The 27371-nt window shown below is 51.0% G+C and overlaps 1 protein-coding gene and 1 long non-coding RNA gene across 4 annotated transcripts in view; one reads left to right on the forward strand and one right to left on the reverse strand.

The window, feature by feature from the left end:
- LOC149125270 (uncharacterized) lies at nt 1–27333 on the forward strand. The gene is made up of 3 exons (XR_016211359.1): nt 1–175; nt 26596–26761; nt 27161–27333. It is a non-coding gene; the product is annotated as an uncharacterized LOC149125270 (long non-coding RNA).
- Nucleotides 1–27371, reverse strand: part of TNR (tenascin R) — a 435083-nt gene that overhangs the window by 297153 nt on the left and 110559 nt on the right. The gene's annotated exons all lie outside the window — the stretch shown is intronic.

Below are 27371 nucleotides of genomic sequence, written 5' to 3' on the forward strand. Positions count from 1 at the left end.
AGGAGCTTCCCTGTAATTGTCAGGTGAACATGCAACCTACTCACTCCTCTCTATCACTGGGCCTCAGACTGCAACAGGGCTTGCTACAGCATTGATTCTCCAGCCCCACGCCAACGTTCCTGATTCCGTATGCCTGGCTGCAGCCTGACAATTTGCATTTCTAATCAACTCGCAGGTAAGATTGATAGTGCAAGTGGGTAAGAGCTGGTCTAAATAACTTCAGGTTTATCAACAGGTCAAGCCTAAAAAAGAGGGATGCATAGTTGCTGCACATTGTGTGGCTCCCTAACCCATCAGGTATCGTTCGCTAAATTCCCCACTCCTACTATGTCCTTTCTCGCCCTGAGAAATAACGCAAGCAGCAGCCTTAAGGAATTTCTGGCGTCTTCACTCTTGCAAAGTTGTTGAAGATGTCAGTTCCTACAACTCTCAGCATCCTTGTATTTGCATCTAAGAAAGAAGTCTCTGTCAGTTTTCAAAAGCGGGAAGAATAACTCGCTTTTCTTCTAGAGCAATCGGGATGCATTCTCCTTTTAGGTTACATGACTTCATTGCTCACTGGAAAGCTCTAACACCAACAAACAGCTCATTATTCTCTGAAACAGGGAGAAAAATGCAGGGCCCGTCTCTCAGTGTACTAATTTTCCATGTCATATAGTTTTATTCAAAACTCTTTTTCCTTTCTGTTTTGGAAGTTTTCCCTAGCCCTTCCTAGTGTAAGGGAGAAATAAATAAGTGCATAAATAATGAAATAAAGAAATGGGGGGAATTACGTGCAGTAGCTCTAAAGGGACAAGAAATAATCGAGTAATGGAAGCCGCTGTCAGCAGACGTGCGGTGTTTGTCTGTTTTAGTGCGGTAGGTAACCAAAGTGATTTACCTGATCCACCAGCTGCGTGCTGTAGACCTGGCAGGACGGGATAAATCTCCTTGCTCCCTGACAGAGGCCCTTTTTCCAGCCGTTCCTGCTGCCCGTACAGAAAGCACTGAGATAACTGGGCTCCTGCTTCAGTGTCTGGTGTCAGGTTACTCAACCTGAGAAATCAATAAAAATGAGTTTGCTTCCAGCCCAGTCCTTCCTGCTCCCAAAGGAAATAGTAAGAGGTCAGCAAGAATTTACAGAAACTTGAAAATTTGGCCTGAATCATTAATGAAGAGCTTTTTTATTTTATTTTATTTTTTTTTTTGAGTTGTGAAGGGGGCTGACCATTTCTCCCAGGTCCTAGCAGCTACTAGCGAGTATTAAATGGTCAATTATGAAATGGAAACTAGCAGGGGCGAGAAGTGGTAGATTCTTGCAGAATGCTAACCATGCTGCTTCAACGAATTCAGAGCGGGAGCTGCAGGAGTTACGGAGAATGGAGCTAGAGGTTAGGTGGCACCCATTGCTCCTGCACCCCATGTCGCAGGGGTGAAGTCAAGGGCTGCATTGCAGTCCACGTGGATCTCACTCTGGGGCTTCGGCGAGTGGTGAGGTGCAGGGAGCCCTCTGGGCAGCCCAGCACCCCTCAGCTCTTCCAGGAGGCCTCCTGCAGGCCTCCCATGGCATCCTGGGCCCTGCCCTCGCCACTCACCGCATGGGAATGGCCCGTCTGCTGTTCGTGCGGCTCAACCGCAGGCGCCTTCAAGGGGACAGCCAGACAAGACTGCCACTCCGCCAGCAGGGGAGGGAGCCCCTTTCCTGTTGCAGTGAAGGGACTGAAGGCTTTAAACCCTTGCCCCGTGGTCTCAGAGGGTACCCAATGCTGATTACATCTCACTCCCACAGCAGAGGTAACCCATCAGACCCTGGTCCACCTTGACCTTCTAAGCTGAAGAAGTCAAACGGGCGAGGGCCAGGGTAGGGAGGGTTAGGACAGGGGCACCTCTTCCCCTTCCCTACTGCCCTCTGCTAATGAATACTTCAAACAGCATCCCGCGGAGGACATGGGCCGGGGTGGGTCCAGCCGCTAACCAGCGGCATGAATCATGCTCCGTCCCTTCAGCCCAGCTGAGATGGATGGCCCGTCAGCCGGCTGATGTTCAGGTGCGGTGCTAATAATAAGCTTAATTCAGCACTTCTGGGCTCTCACAGTCTCTCCCTTCTCCCCCAGCAACTCACTAGCCCTGGGAAGTAACAGTCACATCAAAGACCTCAAAAGACGGGGGTTCCGAGCAGCTCGGGGTTGAACACTGGGCCCGGCCTCAGCCCTTCTTTTCTAATTGGGAAGATCCCGGCTGGGGAAGGTCACCCAAGGTCGCGGAGGGAAGGCTGGGCTGTAGTGAAGAAAACCACACTCCCTTGCCTGATGCTATCTGGCTGCTCGGGAGAAGGGAATTAGAGACAGGCTGACTCCGCCGTGCTCCAGTTTTTTGAGAACTTGGCGTCTGTGCCATCTTCTCCCCCTCCTCTGCCTTTGCTTAAGTCCTATTTGTCCTTCAAGAACCTGTTTAGTGCACAGCTGATGGACTGATTCAGTTACAGGGAGGGCAGCGCCTGCGTATCTGCCGTACGCCACCCCCACCTCCCACCCGCCGGGGTCCCTGGCGCCCTCATTCTGTCCCTTCTGTTGTGGAGCCAACCAGGGCACCATGACCGCCGGTGGCCTGAATCGTACCTACAAGTGATGGGGGAGGAGTGGCCAGAGAGGCACAAAATGTGGCTTTTTGCCCTGAGGAGAGGAGAAAGCGCACACAGAGGGAACCCACAGGGAAGAACATGACAAGGTGTAATTAATGGGTTGCCTCGGGTCGCAATGCATCTTTGCTGGTACCCCGTGTCCCAGATGGAGCAAGTGCCGGCGCAGGGTGGAAAGACAGCACGGCACACAGCGCAGCGAGGGAGCGAGGGATGGTAACGCATTCTCACCCCAGCCAGCCAGGCCTCATGTCATAAAGAATTATCCGTGAATAGTCAAATCAACTCAATAAAAGCCATAGACTTGGGAGTCGGACAGACCTTGGTTTGAATTTAGCCCTTTCATTTATTCTCTGTCTGGCCTCAGGAAAGTTATTTAACCTTTCTGAATTTCAATTTCCTTATCTACTGTGGCTCTGATAATATCTATCTCATATTGAGAAATGTATGACTCAAGGAGGTCAAGTGTCCGGCACCGTGTATGGGTCAGTATTGGCACTTTAAAACTGCCGTCTCGCTCATTCATCCACCTAGTCATTTAACAAACATACAAGGAGCGTCTTGTATGTACTACCAGCATACTAGGCCTGGCATACATCCAGGGCGAACAAAAAGAGTCCTTGCCCTCATGAACACGGCACTGTGGCCAGGGAGGCGGATAAGCAAGTGGGCAATCATCATGCAGTCTGTTAAACGCAAGGGTGAAGGAAGCACAGGTTGGGCCAAGGAGGCCGGCAAAGACGTCCCTACTGCACCCTGCAATGTCTGTCCCCATCCCCTTAGTCACTTCCATCATTTTTCCTCCTTCCTTCTCTTTTAAGATTATCTGGACCATTGATTTTTCCCCCTTTCGCTGATGAATCTTTAGTGCTCTAAAGAATTGCTGGTCATCCCAGCTCCCAAACAGCAAGAATGACAGCTCTCTCAGCGTTCAGAGCTTCTTGCCTCCTTGCCTGCTCGGCCTCCCAATTCTTCAAAAGCAGGCTTAACCCCTGGATGGCTCTCTGCTGTTCAGCTCGGCCACCTGTCAGGGGTGTTGGCGGGAGAGATTTAGCGTGGGCCAGGGTCAGGCAAGGCTCTGGGTCCAAAGATCCCGTGTCAAGCAGAGGGAGAGAAGAGGCAGAAGCAAAGTGTGCGTTCTTTGCTTCCTCCACTTGCTCGTTCTTAAACAGACAATAATTTATTTGGTGTGGGCTGAGATTTATTTCATGACTTACAGGACTAGAGATTTGGGGGCAATAAAAATTTGTCAGACCATTCAGACCTGTCATCTTTGAGTGCCTTCTTCAGGCGCCAAGGTTTCCTTAACTACCCAGATACATCTTCCAGATGACTGCTGGGCCCTCCGTCAAGGGAGCAAGTCTGCGATGGAGCAAGGCTCCGTGGCTGGCTGGTGCCTACAGAGACCTGGATGTCTGAAGCCAGGCTCCGGGCGGAGATGATGTCAACCCAGCATCAGATGTGATCAGCTCAGCTGGCCGGTTCCTCTCTGAGCGTTAGGGTCACAGCCACAGAGTGAGATGGAGGCATGTAGCTGTAAAATATTTAGGAGCTTTTAGTTCTGTCACAGATGACCGTATGCTTGACAGGTGCCTCTGTGCCTCCACTTTCTCACCTGTAAACTAAGGGGGCACTTCTAGGACTCCTAGGAATAGCTACCTGTCGGCAGAATTCTTGAACTACAACGCATTGTAGCCCGTCGTCCACCGCAGCTCTGCCGATGCTCTGCCCGTGCCTTGCCTTCCGCTAGGTTCTCTCTTTATTTTACTTTTGACAGGCAGAGTTTTAGACAGTGAGAGAGAGACAGAGAGAAAGGTCTTCCTTTCATTGGTTCACTCCCCAAATGGCTGCTATGGCTGGCGCGCTGTGGCCAGCACGCTGCACTGATCCGAAGCCAGGAGCCAGGCGCTTCCTCCTGGTCTCCTATGGGGGTGCAGGGCCCAAGCACTTTGGTCATCCTCCACTGCCTTCCCAGGCCACAGCAGAGAGCTGGACTGGAAGAGGGGCAACCAGGACAGAACTGGCGCCCCAACCGGGACTAGAACCCGGGGTGCCAGCGCTGCAGGCGGAGGATTAACCTAGTGAGTCACGGCCCCGACCCACTAGGTTCTCTTTTGAAGACAGCCCTTGTCCTCGGGAACTGCCTGGGCCTCGCATTCCACCAGCACCTCTCCCTCTGGCCTGAGTGATGCCTCAGTGTGCCCTGTCCAGGATCAGGCTGAAGCCAGGACCTTGCCTGCCACGTCCCCTTCTCTTGCTTCTGCCCCCTCCTGGTTCTGTGTCATTCTCTGCCTGACTAGGTTCTCCTGTGTCGCCTTCCGGGGTCTGCTTTTTGAGAAGTTAGTATAATTTGTTCAGTTCATAAAATCTCCTATTGCTTTTCCTTCTGTTCCTGCCCTACTATATTTGCAGTGTCTATGAGTCTCTGGCCTCTGTGTTTCCTTTGCCAGTGGTTGAGAGTCCTTGACACTGGACTTCGAGACTGTAGGTCAGGTGCCAAACTTGCAAGGGTTCAAATGAAAAGGATACTTGATTCCAGATGGAGGCATTGCGTCTGAATCCCCGAAGTCTCAAAGGAATTCTGCGTACTACTGTCTTGCTAAACACGTCAGAAGCTCCATCATCAGCATCCAAGCTTGTTATGGCTACAAAATATGAGGGAGCCTAATGGACGGGTACTTCTTGGGAAAAGGCAAGAACCAAAATATTTCTGCCAATTCTGAGCAGCCACGGAACCCAGTACTCCTCTCAGACAACTTTCTCTCCCAACCTTTATCGTATTTCCTTGTAGGTACATCTTATCTTCCAAGCAAAACTATATGTAGGTACAACAGGTTCATGGAAAATGAAATTTAAAGATAAGTTAATTTTGATGCAAAAAAAAAAAAAAATGAGATCCCTGCATAGCATTTCCATGGGCCTTTTGAAGGCTCTTCATCATCATGGATTTCTAATTTTTTTGTACCAAAATAACCATCTTGTAGTTTCACTTTTCAAGAACTTTTGGAAGCATCATGGCTCGCAGCAGTCAGCACTCAGTAAACCTCACGTCTAGAAGAAGAAAAGGGATACGAAGGGTACATAGTAAAAGGAAGAGCATCAGCAGTGGTATTGGTACTCCGAGCGTCACACCCAGCTCTGCGCCATACGCCAGGGCAGGCCCTTGTGAGTTTACTTAGCTTCTCTGCAGCCCAGCTTCCTCCTGTGCACAACGTCTGTGCCATCTACTGCACGGGTTTTCTCAGGCTTTACTGGGGAGTGTACTTGGAGGAGCTGACAGCAGTCACCTAACGGCTAAGCTGGCTGTTCCCCAGCCTGGGCAGATCTATGGCTGCAGAAAGGATGGCAGAGGCCCCCAGACCTCAAACCGCTGTGCCTCACCGGAAAGAGTGAAGGCACCTTGCAGTCTGCCCAGGTTTTCCGTAGATGGCAGATTATCTTGGAGTACTGCAGGGTTTTAGAGGCTAATCTTTGTCCTTCCATTTTCACGAAATCTTCTGAAACCTTATTACTGCCTAATAAGTGAATCCAATCAATGAACTTCCCATGAATACACATTGCTATGGAGACTTAATGCGAAGGGTCTTCAAAAAGTTCATGTACATGGATATTATCAAAAAACTATGCATGGATTTCATGAATTTTTGCATAAAAGCATATTTTAATTCCATTTCCCCATGAACTTTTTGAAGTGTCCTTTATATGATAAAGGTGGTACCACAAATTAATGAGGAAGACTAGATTATTTAGAAGATGGTATTGAGGGGGCTGGCATTGTTGGCATAGTGGGTAAAGCTGCCACCTGCAATGCCTGCCTCCCACATAGGTGCTGGTTGGAGTCCTAGCTGCTCCACTTCCAATCCAGCTCTCTGCTAATGTGCCTGGGAAAGCAGCAGAAGGTGGCCCAAGTCCTTGGAACCCTATACCCATGTGGGAGACCCAGAAGCTCCTGGCTCCCGGCTTCAGACTGGCCTAGCTCCAACCATTGCATCCATTTGGGGAGTAAACCGGTGGGTGGAAAATCTTTCTCTCTCTCCATCTTTCCCTCTCTCTCCGCAACTCTGTCTTTCAAATAAATCTTGAATAAGAAGAAGGAGGAGGAGGAGGAGATGAGGAGATGAGGAGGAAGACGAAAAAGAAGAGGAGGAGGAGGAGGAAGAGGAAGAAGAAGAAGATGAGGAGGAAGAGGAGGAGAAAGAAGAAGAAGGTATTGAGAAAACCAGCAGAGTTTATGAACTTATCTATTACATTCTCTGAAGATGACTTTTGGGGGAGAAACAGAACTAGATTCCTTTAAGACAGCACCACACACAAAGGTAGATTACAGACGTAAATGCTACAGTGCATAGTAGTTACTAGAAGAAAATGTCAGAGAAAAACTTTGTGACCTTGGGAAAGGAAAGAATTTTTTTTAAGATTTATTTATTTGAAAGGCAGAGTTGAACACATACCCACATGAGAGAGAGAGAGAGAGAGAGAGAGAGAGAAAGAGAGAGAGAGAGAGAGAGATTGAGAAAGAGAGAGAGAGAGAGAGAGAGAGAGATTGAGAAAGAGAGATCTTCCAATGTTCCATCTGCTGGCTCACTCCTCAGATGGTTGGGCCAGGCCAGGAGCTTCCTCTGAGTCTCCCACATGGGTACAGGGACTCAAGCACTTGGGCTATCTTGTGCTGCTTTTCCAGGCACATTATCAGTGAGCTAGATAGGAAGTGGAGCAGCCAGGATTTGAACTGGTGCCCCTAAGCGTTGCTAGCGTTGCAGGCAGTAGCTTTATCTGCTATGCCACAACACCAGCCCCAGGGAGAACTTCTTAAATCAAATTTCAGAGCATGAAACACAGGACAAAAAATATTGAATTTGAGTAATTAAAAATTAAGAAATTATAAGTGATTTTGTTGATAAAACCCACAGATAATAAAGGGATAAAACTAGTTGCAATATCTAAGATTCACAGTGAATTCATATGTAGGAAATATATTGGGAGTTTCTGAACAGTAACAAGGGAAAAGCAACAAGTTTAACAGGAAAAGTAGGTGAAGGTAAGATCAGCCAGACAACCCTTCATTGTCTTTGCAAACACAAAAGAAATATAAGGAAATGGGAAGGCTAGTTGCCTGGTTCGACTGGGTTACCCTAGGTGTATTGAAATATTGTACTATAACCCACAAAACACGTACAGATATTACAATATTATATGTCAATCAAAAACTTTAAAAATAAATTCTTAATAAGAAATCAGCTGTTAAACGGAAGATGCAAAATAAAACAACATGACCTCAACTTAGCCTTGCGGAGGTGAGAAAAGCTGGAAAGCTGGGAGATGCTGGTGCTGCCTTCAGGAGAGTCATTTGGTCTGGCAGTCCTCAGCTAAGCTCAGCACACACAGCTGGGACCCAACAGTTCTGGTCCTGGGCATTCAGCCAAGAGGCCTTCCCCCAAGTCTGAAGGAACCATGGAGGCGGCCACCCCTAGAGCGACCAGTGAGTGTGGTGTTGGAGTGTCCGCCCCTGGGGAACAGATAAGCCAAACAGGACCTGTGCACTTCACGGCAGGAAGGAGCTACAAGTACAAATGAAATACGGACGGGGCTTTCAACAATGCAGAGAATAAGATCTTACTGTATCTGTAACTGTCTACGGTAGCCATGACCCAATGTGATTTACATAAACCCCAAACACAAATCAATAATAAATATGAGCCCTCTCCTCTTCAAAAAGTTCATGGAAAATGGGTTTATTTTTGTGCAAAAAATATGCTTTTCAGGGGCCAGTGTTGTGAAACTGCTGCCTGAAATGCGCGCACCCCATATAAGAGCACTGGTTTGAGTCCCAGCTGCTCTGCTTCTGATCCAGCTCCCTGCTAATGCACCTGGGAAAGCAGAGAAAGATGGCCTAAGCACCTGGGCCCCAGTAGCCCATATGGGAAACCTTGTGGGGGGTATTTCTGGCTCCTGGCTTTGGCCTGGTCTAACCCTGGCTGTTTACAGCCATTTGGGGAATGAACCAGAGTGTGGAAAATCTCCTTCTCTCTCTTTCTCTCTTTCCCTCTCTCTGTCACTGTGCCTTTCAAATAAATAAATCTTTTTAAAAATGATTTATCTATTTTATTTAAAAGTCAGAGTTACACAGAGAGAGAAGGAAAGGCAGAGAGAGAGAGAGAGAGAGAGAGGTCTTCTATCTGCTGGTTCACTCCTCAGTTGGCCGCAATGGCCACAGCTGCACCGATCTGAAGCCAGGAGCTAGGAGACTTCTCCGGGTCTCCCATGTGGGTGCAGGGACCTAAGGAGCAGGGCCATCTTCTACTGCTTTCCCAGGCCACAGCAGAGAGCTGGATCAGAAGTGGAGTAGCTGGAACCCAAACCGGCACCCATATGGGATACTGGCACTGCAGGTGGCGGCTTTACCTGCTACGCCACAGCGCCACCCTGAAAATAAATAAATTTTTAAAAATTAGAGACATTTTTAGCAAAATCATTATTATGAATAAAATACATATGGATATCAAAATTGTTGGGGGCCAAAATAATTTCATATATTTAATTCTCTTTTCCATGAATTTTTGAAGCCCTTCATAGAGATAACTTGAAGAACAATGTACAACCATCAAGTACATTAGCATCCTTGCCTATGGGGAGAAATGGGAGTAGGGCTGAGGGTAACAGCAGAACATCAATAGAAGGATGGAAAAAGCTAACCATTGGGATTTTGAACGGAGCCCGTGTTCCCTCTCGGTTTGCAGTGGCTGTTGAAGTTGAAGTGATTTGGGGGATACACATTTTGACGTCTATGGCCAAAGAGACTCGAGGGTTTTATCAAACAGCAGCTGGACGGAGTGATGTCATCCAGGACAGGGGCTACTTACAGGTGTCCCTGTGCTAGTGGACGTGGCTGTCACTTTGCAGGCTGAGAGACAAGTTTCGGCCCCTGGCCAGGTGACAGGAGGCCCTGGGGAGTGACCTGGTCAGCTGAGCTGCGTGTGAGACAGAGGGTGATGTCAGAAGGCCAACTGATTAAGCTGCAATAAGAAGCAATTAGCATACAGCCAGAGACTAGAGGCTGCCCGATTAGTGCACTCTCTCCCTGTGGTCTAAGGACCCGGGAAGCCAAGCCATAATCAGAAGGCTCCCTTGATGGGGACAGAGGCAAAGCAAAAGGAATTTAAATGACCTCATAAAAAGGCACTCAACCCAGAGATCCCGGCAGATGGGATTACGTACGTGTTGGGATTTGGACACGTGTGCAACACCTACTAATACAGCCAGGTCGAAAGACAGACAAGAGAGTGGGGCCTGAAACGTGTGAGTAAACAGTCTTGGTAAGACTGTGTCTCAGCACAAAGCTGCCTTGTGTGTGCGGCGGCAGCGGATCCGTGGATAACGGAGGAAAGTCCTCACACCTGGCCACGCTTGCACCCGAGCCCCGAGCCCCTGGTGACCGTGAACGCTGTAAACTCTCTGCGTCTGTCTGTGTCCCAGGACGTGGTTTGCCAAGAACACTGGGGCCAATCCGACCCCAGTAAGACTCCCAGATGCCCTCCTCCTCCTCCTCTGGGGAGACCAGACACAGTTGCTCTAAATTCCCGTACAGGGTCTCCCACGTGAGGAGCTGACCCGCTGCTTCTCACCCACAGGAACAAAATGCTTGCTACCCAGAGCAAGTGTAAGCTGCTCGTCATTCTCCACGTTTCCCTGGCTCTGCCTGCAGCTGTTTCACCAGCGGCTGGAGCTGCCACAGTCTGGCCTCACCTCCCTCTCTGACGCTGGCGCGGCTCTCGGCTGCTGGGGTCCTACGTGTGCGTGTCCTCGCCTTCCACATAGGTCCACTGTGTTCCTCCTATTTGGGTAGGGACTCCTCCTCCGCTGTTTTCTCCCTAACTCTTCCCTGAGACGGCACTCTTTCCACCCCACGTGGTCTTGCTTGCAGATCCGAGCCCCTGGTCTGAGCCTATCTGGCGAATTGCGGAGCACAGGGAACTCTGTGGGCATCGGCCTTCTCTCTCAGAAATGCAGACACACGCACAGCTGATGGACTGGGCCCACAGGCGGTGCTAAGCACGGACATTCTCCATCCCCTTTGAGCACTCGACTGCTGGCATTGATAGATTTTTGTTTTCAATTAGACAAAAAAAAAAAAAAAAAAAAAAAAAACCACCTTTCTTAACATACAAAATAATACGGCAGTTCTACAAATTAAATAAGGACCTTACGACCTTGACAAATGTCCCCTTAATCTTTCGGTGATGTCTCTAAAGTCCCAAACCACTTATAAGAAGAGAGGAAGGCTGGAGAAGAGACCCACATAGCGTGGGAACATAAACTCTCCCAAGTTCCCTGAGGATACGCTGCTGTTCTTAAAAATTTGATTCCCATTAGTGAGCTCGAACCTGATCATGTACTCAACAAATATACACCTGCTGACACTGTGCAGGTGCCAGGGCATGAACGTGACCCTTTCTCTCAGCGTATTTACAGTCAAGAAGGACTGAGGCTCTATGGCTTGCACCCAGCGCGTGGCAATTTGGAAGTCCCTAAAATAAGGGACGGGCTGATCAGGACTTTGTGTCTGGAGGTATTCTGCTCCGAACCCTGGGGCTGCACGTTTGGGCTAGTTAGGAACAAAGGACGGAGAGGCTTTGCGGCTCTTTCTGGACTGGGGCTCCAGTGCCAGGCCCCGGGCCTGTGTGAACACAGGGAGAGCAGTCTACACCCAGCCTTCCTGACCCGCGGCTGACTGGCTGGGCACCTGGGTTACTAAAGGTGCAACTAAGGCAGTGAGCAGAAGGACAGAGGAGAAGCAACCCTGGGCTCCTTCCTGTAGTGGACGGCCTGGGGGCTACTGCACTGTGGTGTCTGGACTCACCACCTCGGGGCTGCAAACGGCTTCCTTCCTGAGGGTGAAGGCTGGAAGCAAGGACGGGAAATGGCTTAATCACATCAGTGGAGACAAGAAAGGACAGTGCTGCTGATAGGATTAGGAACAGCGTCCTTGGAGGAGGCTGGCTGGCCGCAGCCTGAGCCGACTACAACCAAACTCTTCTCAGTCGCCAGTCAGCTCCCAGCAGACAGAACGGAGGTTCTGGGACCTTCCTTCCTCTTCCAACTTTGCTCCACGGGCTTCCCGGGAGAGGGATGTGGGACTTCCAGCCTGGACTTCAGGCCTGGGCAGATGATCAGGTAGCCCCTCCTACTCGGATCGCATTTTAAATATTGAGCTGGGGGCAGGTGTTTACCTAGCAGGTGGGACGCCGCGTCCTATATTGTAGCACATGGATTTGAGTCCTGGCTCTGTTGTTGATTCCAGTTTCTTGCTAATGCAGACTCTGGGAGGCAGAACTGATGGCTCAAGTGTCTGGGTTTCTGCCGCCCATGTGGGAGACCAGGATTAAGTTCCTGGCTCCCAACTTTGACCTGGCCCAGCCCTAGCTGTCACAAGTATTTGGGGGAGTGAGCCATTGAAATAGGAGTAGGAATAGTTTTGCATTCTTTCACTATCAAAGGATGTTCCTAACACTAGGAATAACTAATAATTAATAACTACACAACATTTTCCAATTTCACAGAGCCTTTTTACAAGAAGGACCTTTTAAAATCTCGACTTTTGCCAAATTGCTTTTATTTATATTATCCATTTGCGGTCAGGAGACTGATACCCAGAAATGTGCAGGGCTGGGCCAAGATCACACGGACAATGAATCAGAGTTAGCACTGGAGTTCAAGACTTCAGACGCCAAGCCTGGACTTCTCACATTATACGTGGGGAGAGCTACCTACTTTTTCCCCAAATCTCTTACTTAATCAGACAGGAAGTTCAAGTTCAGCCAGTGTTCCTTACGATAATTATTGGGGCAGGCTCCCTGCGGACACCCAATTTGTATGTTTGCATTCCTTCACTTAAGCTGAGTAAATTTTGTGGAAACAGATCTTGGACCCTGTTTGCGAATGTTTATTGCCTACTAATCAGAAGTGAGTTGCAATTAGACTGGAGTTAGAAAGTAATGGCATAGTAGTTACCATGTAATTAAGGAGTAATGGCATGCGATTATATCTCTGGCCTTGAGATTTAAAGGGATATCATCAGAGTCCGCCTCCTATTTAGAGAAACCATGAATACAAATGCAGCGTCAATGCAGACACAACAAATCAAACAGGCAAGGCGGCTTCTCTCCCACTTCTCCCCCTGGCTTATTCCTAGGCTCCAGGACGTATTGGCAGCTGCTTAGCCGCTTTAAGTCCATGCTATTAAACCAGAGTTCTGCTCCACCTGGGGAGTCTCTGGCCCACTGGCCAAGAGGAAACATTTATGGCCTTCGGCCCACCCGGCTGGCAGACACCCTTCTAGCTGGGGACTGGGACACTGCTCTGCTCAGAACTCCGCAGATGGCCACCAGGTCCTTGCTGACAGCCGGAAGTGGAACACCCTCCCCCTCCCCCGCCTGGTGGACCCGAGTTCACCAGCTTTGTAAACTATAGGGGAATTCAAACCCTGCCCATGACCTCCCGGGTCACACCGTCTGGGAGCAGGGCTGACCTGGGGGCAAGGACCAGTTGGGATTCTGGACAGTGCCCTTGATGAGACACCCCCCTCGCCCTCGCCCAGACGCCCTCGCACACAGGTTATTTCATTTCTGAAGGCGAGGATTCAGCTGGCCACTGACCTAACTTGCCTTCCATTTTCCGTCTGCCTCTCTTTAGAGTGCAGCTGTGCCTCAGCAGCTGTGTTGCCCAGCTGGGTTGAGGGCTGGCAGGGACATTCCCATCACTAGAGAACAAGCAGCCTCATGACAAGAGGCTCTGTTGCCCTGGAACACAAGGAGTCTCTGCTGGTGACTCGGATCCACCCCTTCACTCTCTCCGGCCACTGGGGTCTGTCCCTCTACATCCCTCCTGGGCCGTCTCAAGCTGTCCAGCTTCCTAATGAAGACACAGTGGATCCTTGACCATGACGGCATTGTCCATTCCTGCTAAAGGAGCATCTCGTATTTATGGAGCCCTTTTCCTAGCTCACAACACATAAAACTGGCAGCGACCCAGCCCAGGAGTGGCCTCCTAGGACTTTGGCCCAGAATAGAGATCCATCAGGGAGCCACTTCAGTACAGGACTTTGCAGTCTCGGGAGGCTAGAAGGGCGACAGGGACAACTCTCCAGATGGCCTGAGCAGAACAGAGCTAAGCAGGTTCACCAGGCTGACAGGGGAGGAAAGAAGCGTCCCCCTGCAGCTGCCTTCGAGTCTGAAAGACAGTGAACTGATACCAGGAGGTTTGGGCTGGGAGAAATACCCAGGTCATGATGTTCAGAGAACTCCTGGTCATCAAACACATTTCCCTGTTCTTCCTCTCGGGAAAAATCAGAATAAACAAAGCCCATCAACACTACCACGGTGCAAAGGCTGAGGTGTTGTGTTGCGAGGGAGACAATGGCTTCAGAATGAAAAAGCATTCGCTCCAGCTCACTTCCTCCCCAGCAGCCCAGTCTTTCATGTTAACCACTGAGCTGAAATTTGCCCATCTATAAAATGGGAACAAAACGCCCCACCTCACCAATGAAATGGAAGGTAAGTTGACTCGCAATCATCACAATGTGCCATTTCATGTAAACGTAATAATTACCCCTTTGGCTGTGTGGGTCAAGAAGCACAGGACATTCCCAAGGCCCAGAGGTGAATTCTGGCAGCACAGACTCCCCTTGGATCCTAAGGGGGTAATAAATAGTGTAGACCACGAGTCAGGGGAGCCCAGAACACTGAGTGTGTGCACTCTGAACTCTATGATCAGTCTCGACTATACACAGCCTCTGCTAGGAGAGAGCTGGGCTCTGACGCCTGATGGAATTGAGATGGGCAGAGGGAGCCGGGGCTGGAGTAATGAGGGGAAACATTTGACTCAATAGCCTTCCCCTCCCTCCCCCTAACCTGGCTGTTATCACAGCTGCTACTGATGAGCCAGAGACACTGGTCTGAATCTGGAGTCTCTCCCAGGCCCACCTCCAGCCGAGCTGTAACAAGCGGAACACAGCCCAGAGGCTGGCGGCAGGAGGGAGGGAGAGAGCAGAGAAGCAGAGGGGCCGAGTGGGCCAAACCTGAACAGCAGAGCCGGGCAGCAGCCAGAGGGCGATTCCCAGGCTGAGCACCAGGTGTGCTTGTGTCTCGTCGGCCAGGCCGGCCCGGCCAGCGCTGCCGCTCTCACTGCCGCCGGCCCCTCACACGCCCAAGCTCAGATGAGCTTGTAGGAGTGGGAGGGGGAAAACTGTGCTCAATGGTGTTTGTGATTTTTAGTCTCACAGGTACCTTCCAGGTGGGCTGGCCCCTACTCCACCTTTCATTTTCCGACTGGAGAGAGCAGGTGTATGTCTTAGGTGCTGTGTCCTGTGGATGCTAACTGTAAGGTACCACAGCTCTCACCCCGCTTCCCCTCGCTGCTGCTGTCACCTTGGCCAGGGCTCTGCTGCCGCTGTCGCCTTGGCCAGGGCTCTGCTGCCGCTGTCGCCTTGGCCAGGGCTCTGCTGCCGCTGTCACTGTCACCTGCCGGAGGGCAAAGGCCCCCTCTTCCCAGCTGACTGTTCCATTCCGGCACAGTGCGGGAACTCAGCTCATGTTGTTAGCCGGTGGATGGGCATGGTTCACTGTAAGAGGTTCCAGCTCATCTCCCTGTCTAGGTTTGTCCTCATTCCACCTGGTTAAAACCTTCCAGTGCCTCCTCACTGCCTGCTGAAGTAGTCTAAACTCCCTCAGCTGGAATCCCGACTTGGCATTATCAGGCCCCAGCCGACCTTTCTCACGTCCCTGCGTTACAACAAAATATGGCTTTATACAGAGAAAGGGTTTATTTAGCTCATGGTTTTGGAGGTTCAAGTCCAAGATTGGGAGGGCTCATTGATTTGGCCTCTGGCAGGGGCAGCAGATGGTGATGGCAGAATGTGTACTGCGGAAAGACCGCATGGTGAGCCAGGATGCAGAGAGAGAGAGAGGGAGGGAGAGAGGGAGAGAGAGAGGGAGAGAGGGAGAGAAAAAGGGAGAGAGGGAGAGAAAGAGGGAGAGAAGGAGAGAAAAAGGGAGAGAGGGAGAGGAGTTGGGCCCAAACTCGGGCTTTTATAACAATCTCACCCTGAGAACGGCCTTCCAAGGGCACCCCCCAGTGACTCCTGGATCTCCCACCTCCTAGCGGTTCAACTCCCAATACTGCCACCCTGAGGACCTGACCTTTAAGTCATGGGAGTTGGGGGGCACTGAATGCTCAAGCATAGCTGAACCCCACTGAACTTGGTTACATGCTTAGTGCCCCCAAACTCACCCCAGAACCATCTAAGTCACACGCACACAACGCACCCGAGGTGCACCTGCCTGAATGACATCAACTCTTCCGTGCCTTCGCTCTCTAGCCTATTAGCTGGGCTAACAGGGTAGTACCTACTCTCCTTGCATGAAGTCTTGGCACAGATTTTGATGCACAGCATGTGCTTGGCAGGCTTTTAGCACGATCAGCAACACGCCCTTCAGTGCTCAGCTCAAAGCTGACCTGCCTGTCCAGAAGTTGCCTGCTCCCCTCTCCTTGCTATCCAGTCCACTTCCACCTTCTCTAAGCGCCAAGAAATTCCGACCGTTCAACATGCTTTGAGTTACGGTTGTCCTGGCTTTCCTTCCAGATTATAGGAGGTAGGGATTCGTATTACACAAAAGGTAAAGGCATGACCCTGGATGAAATCTACCGTGGCTCAAGTCCAAACTTCTCAGCTTCCTGAATGAAACACTCTGGGCGAGGTATTTAGCCTCTGTAGGTTTGGCTTCCTTCTCGCTGAAAGGGTGAAAGAGGGATAATAATGTTACAGACTCTGTGAAGGTGTTAAGAGCATTGAGTGAGATAATCCACGTAAAGCACTAAGCACGGTGCTTTGTACATAATCAGTGTTGGGTAAATGTTAGGTATTACTGTTATTACGCATTTCCGTATCTTTCCTACCTAGGGTACAACCTTGAACACTAAATAAATATTTGGGGAGTAAATGAGTTTTGGAGTTCCTGGATCTGGAGGAGCACTGTAGGCAGAAAAGCTTCGCATGCTTATGTCCTTATTGGATTCCGCCGTGGTGAATCAGGCGCGCACAGGTGCGTAGCCGAGCGGGCAGCAGGTGGCGCCCACAGGGCTCACCGTGTTTTGCAGGCCCCCTAAACAGGAGCAGGGGTCTGGCGCTCGCTCAGTCACTGTCCTGGCTGCCTTGTTCTCTGTTCCCCACCAGCCTGGTGGACACCCACACCAGTCCCCGTTCACCAGGAGTTCCTCCCCAGCCTTCGTGTGCTCCGCTCCTTCTCCTTGGAGCCCCTGTGGCCGATCTCATCCACCACTCACACCCTTCCACCAGCCACTCCCATTCACGCTGAAGGCCTCTGTGTTGGCACCTCCTCAGCGAAGCCTTCCTGGGAGCCTCCGGAGTGCCTGTAGAAGCCTTCTGCATTTGCTGTAACAAAGCCGCATTACAGAATGTGCTGTCGGAAAGTTCTGGAGCCTGGAAGTCCAAAACGAAGACGCCAGCGGCATCACTGAGCTCCCTCGGAAAGCCAGGAGGCACCTCTCTCCCCTCCTCCCAGTTTCCGGGGGACTGTGGAACCCTGATGTTCTCTGGTTTACGGCTGCCCAACCCCAACCTCGCCTTCAACTTTATGTGACTTTCTCTTTGTGTGTGTGTCTTCACGTGGATGGTTTCAAATGACCCCAGTGATGCTGGAGTAAGGACCCACCTTACTGCACACTCCCGTATGACCTCACCTTAATTAGTGAACACCCTGCAAAAACCCTATTATCAGACAAAGTCACATTCGGAGGGTCAGGACTTCAGAATATGGTTTTAGGAGGATGCAACTCAGTCCATCCTGTCTCTCATGACAACCCACCTACTCCTGCTGCCTAACCAGTCTGTATAACAGGTTTATCTGGTTGATTGCAAATGGTGGGGCAGGCTACTACTACACATGATTAATATAATATAATATAATGTAGTACCTGATATAGTCCCTATTTGAATAGAAAAATAGTATTCATGAAATTTTCTGACTCAGAAGGTAGTCTCCGAGGTGTGCCCACTGTTATGAGCCAGCCGTTTGCTCTGGACACCTCACTTCGGTGGGGATACACCAGATAATGTTCATTTATGGTGGTTTTGCCTGCAGAGAAGAGGTGGCAGGGAGGGAAGTACCAGAGAATTCAAGTGACCTTTGAGAGTATTGTCTAGAGTGCCCACATTTATGATTATAAAATATTAGAGGGAGGATTGGATCCTATTCTCTCACACTACAGAGGAGCGTGGGGCACACAGAAGTGCTCCAGGGTCCACACTGGCTGGAGGTGCACCCAAAGTGTGGGCCTAGGTCTCTTGACACCAGTCAGAGGTCCCTCCCCTCTGTACTACTGCTTGATCCCTACTCCTTCGAGGACACCCTGACATCGTGTCTCCACCTATATGAATGTGCTAGTGTGCAGATGGGAGGCGCTCAGTGGGTTAGGAAGAAGGGGCACATTGTCCCTTGGAGTCTTCTGGATCCCAAGTCTCCTTAGTACATGGAATTCTACCGCCAGAGAGCCAGTCATCCACCAACCATTCTTCCTCATCACCCACACTGCCCCTAGGCTTACACGCTGGTCCCATGTTCTGGTGATATATACAGACTCATTGGTCCTCTACACTATAGTGACAAGCAGATTACACAATTCTTTTCTGAAAATGAGTGAGAGCGTGCGTGCCGAGTTGAAGAGCATTCCAGTCCCTCGAAAGTTACCTTCTTCCTGAAACCTCAGAATGCCATCCTGCTTGGAAATGAGGTCCCGGCTGGGGTAATTAGTCAAGATGAGCTCGTCCTGGAGCAAGACAGGCACTTCATGCAGTGGGGCTGGTATCTTTAGCAGAAGAGGAAGAGTGACACACAGGGGGCACGCCATGCCGCGTCAGAGACTGAAGCAGGCGGAGGCGACAACTGCAAGGCAAGGCACGCCAAGAGATGCTACCAACCACCAGCCGCTGGGACGGCAGCGGACGCTGGCCCTGCTGGCGCTTCGATGGTGAACTTCTCCACCTGCCTATGGTTTTAAGTCGCCCAGTTGACATTACCTTGTAGGAAACTCATACAGAGAGCTAAAGACAAGAGTAGGACCCTCAGATGGGGCTAGGGGAGCCACCAAGAGACAGCTGGAGGAAAGTACAGAGAACGCAGCACGCATTGTCGACCTCGCAGTGGACTCCGTGCAGGCAGGAGCTGCCTCTGCAGTCCAGGGAAGACCGGCTTCCCCTGAGCACCTCTGGCCCCCAGAGCTGCTGTTTGGCCCCGCTTCCCGGGGAGCTGTTTGGTGGGGGGATGCTCAGCGCACCTCCAGCGTCTCACCCTAAGCCTGGCCAGAGCTCCTGCACCACGGCGTTAACCACCCTTTGCAGCGTCAGAGATCCGGGCAGGGAGAGACCTCCGTTCCCCTGGGAAAGCGCCCACGTGCCTCCGAGAGCCACAGCCTGGCTCCTGGGACTGTCCAGGCAGCCCTGGGAATCCCTTCTGATGCACTGTTGCTTGTTTTTCTCAGATAATCTGCAGCTGAGAAACACAGCAGGGTGATTCTTCTGTCTGTAAAACACCCCTCCCCAAATGGCAGGGAAACAGAATTCGCAGACGCGAAACCACAGCAGAACTGGCAGACGGGGCCCAAGCCAGTGAAGCGGTCGGCGCGGCTCTAGGGTGCGGGTGAGGACTGCTCTCCGGCCCTGGCGTGGACAGGGTCGGCCAGGAGCATCGGCTGGGGGAAGGGCTTTCCTGGCCTGTGGGTCACGCCTGCTCCTTGTGAGAAAAAGTCTAGCCAAATTCCCAGAGGCCACCATGCCAGGCCGGCTCAGCCAGGACTGCGTGAAGCGCACTTACTGTACAAACTGGGAGTGACTGTAAGCTGAGCCTCCCCTGGGACTGGCAATCCCGCTGCCTCCCGCGGAGACTGTTTCTGCTGCTATTAAAGGGCTCCCGGAGAGCAGGTGGCTGGAGAAGCTGGCTGAGCAGCTGACACTGGTGCCGCTCTCTCCTCTGCGGAGAGCCTGGGTCGGTGGCCAACAAGTGCTTCTGGGGCAGGAAGCCCCCTCCCTCCTGTCCTGCCCACGTACAACCCCCCGCAGGCTGGAGTGCTATGAAACCGATCAAGAGCAAGCCGCTGATGGCCGCCTCCTCTCCTTCCCACCTGTCCCCAGAACCAGAGCAGGCTTCTGTAACTATAACCGTGCGCAAGCCACCGAAAGCCCACCTGGGAAGACTACGGCTGGGCCGACACCGCTTCCAGGACTGCTGCAGCTGACTCTTCCTCCTTTGGGTTGCTGCCCCAGTGCTCAATGAGTGTCCTCTCTTCTCCACCTCTGCACTTTCAGAGCCACCTCCGCAGGTTGCCCTAACCTGAAGATGTTCGCTCCAAAAAAAAAAAAAAAAAAAAAAAAAAAAAAAATCCCTCCTCCCCCATGGCAGCCCTCAGTTAGCATTTGGGAAGGAAATAACTGGAGACAAATAGGAATGAACTGCATATGCCTTCTGCTGAGTTCGGTATGCATCCTTCCACTAGTGAGCTCGTGCAGTGGATTGAACCGCAGGCCCCTGGCCCCAGCAGCTAACCCCTGGGAGGTGTGCATGGGCCCTGACTTGGAACAAGGACCTTTGCAGGCTTAATTATGATAAGGATCTCCGGAGGAGATGAGCTGAGTTGGTCCAGGTGAACCCTAAATCCAATGGCAAGTGCTAAGAGGCAGCTGAGCAGAAGACACAGATGCAGAGAAGTCTATGTGACGATAAAGGCTGGGGTTCCTGAAGCCACAAACGGAGGAAGCCATGGAACCAGCAGAAGCTGGAATAAGACTAGGGCCTTGGGAGAAACTGCAGCTGGGCCCTGCTGACACTTTGACTTTGGACTTCTGACCTCCCCAACGGAGAAAATAAGCTTGTGTTGTTTTCAGCCACAAAGACGGCGTAATTTGTTATGGCAGCCTCAGGAAACTCGAACACTTGTTAATCTAAAGTAATCGTATTGCTGCCTCTTGGGCATCAACAGCAGATGGACATGGCAGGAGAACAGAGTGAAATGGCAGCAAGTTCCCTGAGTTCAAGTCTCAACTGTGCTTCCTACTGGTGCGTGGCCTGGCATGATTAATAGCTCCAATCCCCAGTTTTCTCATTTGTAAAACCTGCTCCTGCGAACTCGAAAGGTTGATGTAAAAATCGAAACAGAATAGTGGGTGGCATTGGGGCTCTGGCTCCAAAAATGTGTGGATACCTGGAAAGTGGGTACCAGCTCAAGGTACACTGGATGCAGATTCTGCGACAGCACCTGCTGTTGTTTATCTTTCAGCCACACTTTTCTCCTGTAAAAATGGGCCTAACGAGATCATGTCAGAGCCTGGTGAAGATTAAACAACATCAGGACGATGGATCATCAGCACCAGGTCCATGCAGGCAGCTGTCACTGTGGTGGCCATCATCACAGCCAGGGGGTAAGAGCAACTCACGTCCAAGTCAGCCTGAGGCTCACCTGAACACATCCAGATGTGTTCTGCACAATGACTCGACTTTTCCCACCGGAGAGAGCCTAGGAAGGCTGGCCGAGAGGAAGCTGTCAATTTCTGGACAGACACTGGTCTTACATGGCAGCCACTCAGAGTAATGAGAGGGTTCTGTGGCCCCAGAGTGGATCCATCAGACACAGGGTGGCCAGAAGGGGCCAGGAGCCCTGATGGAACCACCCCTGAGTCTATAGCCAATGGCTGTCAACCCGCCTTAGAGTCTCCAACAGTCAGGTTGCAAAGGCTAATTCCTTGGAAGCCGTGGCGAAGATTCTGACTTGGTAAATCTCGGTGGGGAACCAGACGTCCAGGCTTCAGCATCCTGACTCTGATGCAGCCTGTCTGCAGAGCCCGCTGAGAAATGCTGCAACAAACCAGCAAGGAAAACATGTGTGCAGGGCTCAGCTTTCTCTCCGGGGAACAGGGCGTAGTGCTGTGAAGTGGGGTGGAGGAACCTCTCCTTCAGGTCCCTGGGGCCTTGTTAGGATCTCTGAAACCTGGACCTGGTATTCTTTGTTTGAAGGCCACTTAACAGGATGCATGGGCTGCGGTCAGTGTTGGGGTATCACAAGTAGAACCACTGCCTGTGACGCCAACATCCCATATGAGCACCAGCTCAAGTCTCGGCTGCTCCCCTTCTGATCCAGCTCCCAGCTAATGTGCCTGGGGAAACCGAGGCAGATGGCCCGAGTGTTTGGACCCTGACAGAATTCCAGGCTCCTGGCTTTGGCCTGGCTCAGCCCTGGATGTTGTAGCCATGTGGGGAGTGAACTAGTGATGGAAGACCTCTCTCTCTGTAACTCTACCTTTCAAATAAATCAATACATATTTTTCAAAAAGGATGCATGGGAAGAGATGAGGAGTTAACGTCTTTTAGTGCCAGAGTTCACAGGAGCTTATTGCATGGGTTCTAGCGGGGAGTTAGAGAAACCTGGGACTCTGGATATGGAACTCATGGCCACCGCTTGACAGCTAAAGAGCAGGGAGGGATGAACAAAGGCAGGAGGAGATGCTGGGAGGGATGGAGCGATGCTGCAGACAGACTTCCTCTGCAGGGCTTTGCAGCTGTGCCCAGTGCGGGTCTGGAGGGAGAGGGAGAGAGGGGACCGTGGTCCCCAGTGGTGGTGCCAAGCAGGAAAGCGAAGGAACCGCCATTCATTCAATTTATCTGTCAGATCCCTCTGGGCCTGCAACACGGCTTTCTGTGGCCATCAAGGTCGAGTCTTGAAGAACGCTTATCTGTGGGACTCTGTAGAAAACAAAAGAAATCTCATTTTCTCTCAAATTTAATTTCACCCTGTGCTCTGGGAGGGTGATCCTATCAGGGCCGGAGTGTAATAGCCCGGTTGGAGTGGATCAGATTGGATTTTCGATAGCACCCGCCGGCTCCCATGCGGGTGTTAGCTGCTGTCTGCTGTGCCCAGGGCCTCTGGGGGCCGAGAAGACGGCTTGCCTTCTCTCCATCTCCAGCGCCTGATCTTGTCACCCTTTGCTTTAACATGCGGTCCACAGGACCAGAGGCATTGAAAACGTGCCTCGGTCAAGGTTTCTATCACAGGTTCCCAGGGGAAACTGAACGCTGCATCGTTTCTAACCAGGCTCGGAGCTCCCGTCCCAGGCTTCCAGGGACAGGTGGACACTGTGAGGGACTCTGGGCCAGCAGCCCATGAGCACAAGAAATCCGGAAACATGGAGGGTAAGACGGTAGGGGCTGGGTTGTCGTGAAATGGCCGAAGCATCGCATCACTCAAGACGGTATTCCCTGCTACAGAGGGATGGAGCTGAGAGGGGTGGCAGGGGGTGGCACTGTTGGGCTGGGCCCTTGAGGTCACCAGACTGGAGGCAGGCACGCTCAGCGGGGTGGGGTAGGGAAGCACTGGAGCCTGAGGGCCTGGTGAAACCCCAGAGCCAATGTCGAGACCCCAAAAGAGCCAACACCAAGACCCCCAAAAAGCCAACGCCTCTGTCAAAGGATCCAAGCTGAGATTTGGCAGCTGAGAATTGGTTGGCTATAAGGTTAGAGGCAGGAGCCAGCTGATTGCTAAAAAGCAACCTTGGGATGCTTGAAGTTCCGTTTTATTCTTGCGTGTCCTTAGAGAGGTAGTGCAGATGCAAACATTAGTAGGGTAAGTGAAGAGAAATACACACTCAATACCTACAGAAAAGTGGCAGTAGTTTAGGCGTGGTTCCTCATTGTGTAAACCAGCTGTTATCAGCTCTTTAGAAAGCTGAACCTCAAACATACTCTAAGCCTTGGAGAAGCACTTTCTGGTTTGACCTCTGTCCCTGGTCTTTCCCCACAATGGCTATGGAACCTCACGCCCATGTCCGAGTCTGGGACAAAGGCCTTTCAACTGGAAGGACTGGAGACTGTGGCTCATCCCCTGTCAGCAGTGCAGGGTTGCTTTGATGTCCTGGGCTCTGGGGCAGAGCTGAAGAGCAGCCCGCTCCTGCTCAGCTTCGGGGAGAAAAGACTTCTCTTTAGGGCTGCAGGAAAGAGGGACTCTCGTCCCTTCCCTAGAAATTTTCCTGAACCATAGTTTGTCGAGGAAGTGTCTCTTAGTAGCAAATCACAAGTTGAAAACAACTATGTTGTTTTGCTGTTGGATGTTGATAAGAGCAATCACGTTTATTAAGTAGTCACCATAGAGCTGGCAAGGGGGTACGTAAGAGGGTATTTCAAAAAGTTCATGAAAGCATGCAATTAAGTAAGCTTATTTTGGTATAAAAAATTGAAACCCATGCATGATTTTTTTGTAATATCAGTTTTCCATGAACCAAAGATTATCTCATATGGATTTCAAATCTTTGCACCAAAATGAGCATGTTTTCATTCCATTCTCTTTGAACATTTGGAAGTACCCCTGCATGTCACCCTTAGTCCTACAGCAACCTGCAAGGGGTGGGGTTGTGACTCCACTCTTCCTCTCCCTCCCTCCCTCCCTCCTTATCTCCTTTTCTTCCTCTTTCACCTTTAGAAGACAGGAGGGTTTGGCAGATAAGAAGGGTTTGGCCTCTGTTTCAAATACACCTGCTCAGGTGTTTAGAGGGATCCCTCTCCTACCACAATACTTAGCTTCAGTGTCAGGCCTCCTTTTAATGAATAAAAGACAACCTTTTACGGCTGTCAGAACCATTTCACACTAAATTTACTTGTGCTCCTAAAACTGCTTGAGAATTCTGTTGAGCCCTGATGGCAAGAGAAGGTAAGGCAGATAACATGTTGAGTTCTCACCATACGAGCAGGTCAGGACAAGGCCAGCCCTGGACACGGTGTGTTGGCACCCAGACAGCAGCCATCCAGCTACTCTGGAAGTGGCATGGCAAGGATATTAATGCCATTGATCTTCTGGTTCATGTGATCCAGCTGGGAAAGGCGTGGGGCAATGGGTGTTCTCCTACGTCAGCAGAGCCATCTTTGTGGAACATGACGTGCATGTTCTATTAAAATTAGAAGTGCCTGGCCGGTGCCGTGGCTCACTTGGCTAATCCTCCGCCTGCGGCGCCGGCACCCCGGGTTCTAGTCCCGGTTGGGGTGCCGGATTCTGTCCCGGTTGCTCCTCTTCCAGGCCAGCTCTCTGCTGTGGCCCAGGAGTGCAGTGGAGGATGGCCCAGGTGCTTGGGCCCTGCACCCCATGGGAGACCAGGAGAGGCACCTGGCTCCTGGCTATAGATTGTCACAGCCGCTGGCCATAGCGGCCACTTGGGGGGTGAATCAACGGAAGGAAGACCTTTCTCTCTGTCTCTCTCTCTCTTACTGTCTAAATCTGCCTGTCAAAAATAAAATAAAATAAAATAAAAGTGCCCAAGTCTGCTCAACAGATGCTTATGAGACTGTGGTAGAAACACCTGTATGTGTCTACACACAGCTATAGATACAAAGAAAAACACGTCGGAGTCATTCTTCCTTGGGGCCGGCACTGTGGCATAGCGAGTAAAACTGTCACCTGCAGTGCCGGCATCCCATATGCACGTCAGTTCGAGTCCCAGCGGCTCCACTTCCCATCCATCTCTCTGCTATGGCCTGGGAAAGCAGTAGAAGATGGCCCAAGTCTTTGAGCCCCTGCACCCTCGTGGGAGACCTGGAAGAAGCTCTTGGCACCTGGCTTCGAATCTGCACAGCTCCGGCCTTTGCTGTCATTTGGGGAGTGAACCAGCGGATGGAAGACCTCTCTCTCTCTCTCTCTCTCTCTCTCTGCCTTTCCTCTCTCTGTGTAACTCAGACTTTCAAATAAATAAATAAACCTTTTTAAAAAAGGGCAGCTTGTATATGAGAAAAATAATTTACTGTATTCTTTACAATTGCAAGTACATTTAAATAAAAAAAGAATCATTCCTCTGGCATTATTTGTTGAGGCAGAAACTTAGATACATCTGTATAATGGAGTGTTATGTAGTTATTTGTCTTCTCTGAACTTATAGGTTGGGTGTAGGTATACTGTAGAGTAATGTAGTCTGAATGATTCTGCTTGCCCAATCAAGCAAACAGGGAAACATTGTGTGTGTGTGTGAGTGTGTGTGTGTGTGTTTGTGAGTGTGTGTGTGTGTTTGTGAGTGTGTGTGAGAGCGAGCGAGCGAGCGAGCATGAGCGGGTCTGTTTGAGTCCGTGTGTGTGTTGAACATGTGACAACCTAGAGAAAGCCGTGGAAGGCTATGCACACACTCTGAGCAGGGCACTGGTTATCTGGAATGGCGTTAGTCAGAAGGACATTAGCATATCTTTCTTTTTTAATTAAAAGTGAAGTTTTACAATCGTGTTTAAGTCTGTTTTGAAAACCCAGGAGGGACGCACAGCCACTGGCACCCCTCATTACTAACGGCGACAACGACCTCTGCATTGGAGCAGACAGGCGGGAGGAGGCCAGCGCCACCCAAGGGCCCCAGGGACGCTGTGCGGCATCTCAGCCTGGCCCAGCAAGGAGGCCACTCGCTGAGCGTCACCGTCCACGGGGCTGCTCCTCTTGGTAGAAACCACAAGCAGAGGAAAAGCAGCACCAGCCACAGGAGGCTGACCACGACAGGGGAGTGAGGAGAGGGAGTCTCTCCACCCCCAGGCCCCGGGTTGGGAGAGTGGGTCCTCCACACTCTCTCCGTGTGACAGCTGAAGTCTCACACCCTTATTCCAACATCTGATTACTTTCCTTCACTTGCAAACCAGGGCTTGTATAGTTAGATCAGGCTAAACAACAAAACGATCTGAGGTCTGCAGACGCTGTCAAGACTGAGTGCAGGGCTTACGTTTGTCCAGGTCCTTCAGAGACTAAGCGCTCCCGCAACTGGTAAAGCACCCAGTAGCTTACAGAAAGTTTTGGCATAAAAATAAAAGTAGTGTTCACCTTTACTGAATGCCTGTGTACCACTGTATACCCTGACACCGTTCGTCTTGAGAATGGCCCTGCGAGATCTTACTGTGCCTAATTTGCAGGTGGCAGGATGAGTTGGAGAATTTGTGAAGCACCCGTGACCACACCAGTGGTACGTGATGGAGCTACAATTCCCACCTGGGTCTTCTGCTGTCCACAGCCCAAATCCAGACCTTCTGATTCTGCACTGGGACTCTCCCAGTGTACCATGCCACCTCCCCCTGTAAGGTAAGGACGACCGTTTCCCTAAAAGGAGCAGTCTTTGGTGTGGTTGCTCTTGGTAGGGGAGAAACACGTACCACACCCCAAGCACCCATCTCCAGGCTTTTGCACAAGCCACCCCCGCCATGCAGAATCCGTACCTTCCCTGCTCCACAGTCGTCAGTGACTTGGCTCAGCTCCCCAGACTGACTGGATGTATCCTTGGTCGTCCTGCTCCATAAGCTCAGTCTATCCTGAGCCGTAACATTTTCTGTCTGACAAACTGTTGGTCTATGATGGTTTTGAGAACAAGATCATGGACTCGGGGCCGGCGCTGTGGTGCAGTGGGTTAAAGCCCTGGCCTTGAAGCACTGGCATCCCATATGGGCGCCGGTTCTAGTCCCGGCTGCTCCTCTTCCCATCCAGCTCTCTGCTGTGGCCTGGGAAAGCAGTAGAAGATGGCCCAAGTCCTTGGGCCCCTGCACCCACATGGGAGACCCGGAAGGGGCTCCTGACTCCAGATCGGCACAGCTCCAGCCGTTTGGGCCATTTGGGGAGTGAACCAGCAGATGGAAGACCTCTCTCTCTGTCTCTACCTCTCTCTGTAACTCTGTTTTTCAAATAAACAAAATAAATC

The sequence above is a fragment of the Oryctolagus cuniculus genome, chromosome 7 (genome assembly GCF_051225735.1).
Source record: "Oryctolagus cuniculus isolate XC-2025 breed Fujian yellow rabbit chromosome 7, ASM5122573v1, whole genome shotgun sequence".
In the NCBI taxonomy this organism is placed as follows: Eukaryota; Metazoa; Chordata; class Mammalia; order Lagomorpha; family Leporidae; genus Oryctolagus; species Oryctolagus cuniculus.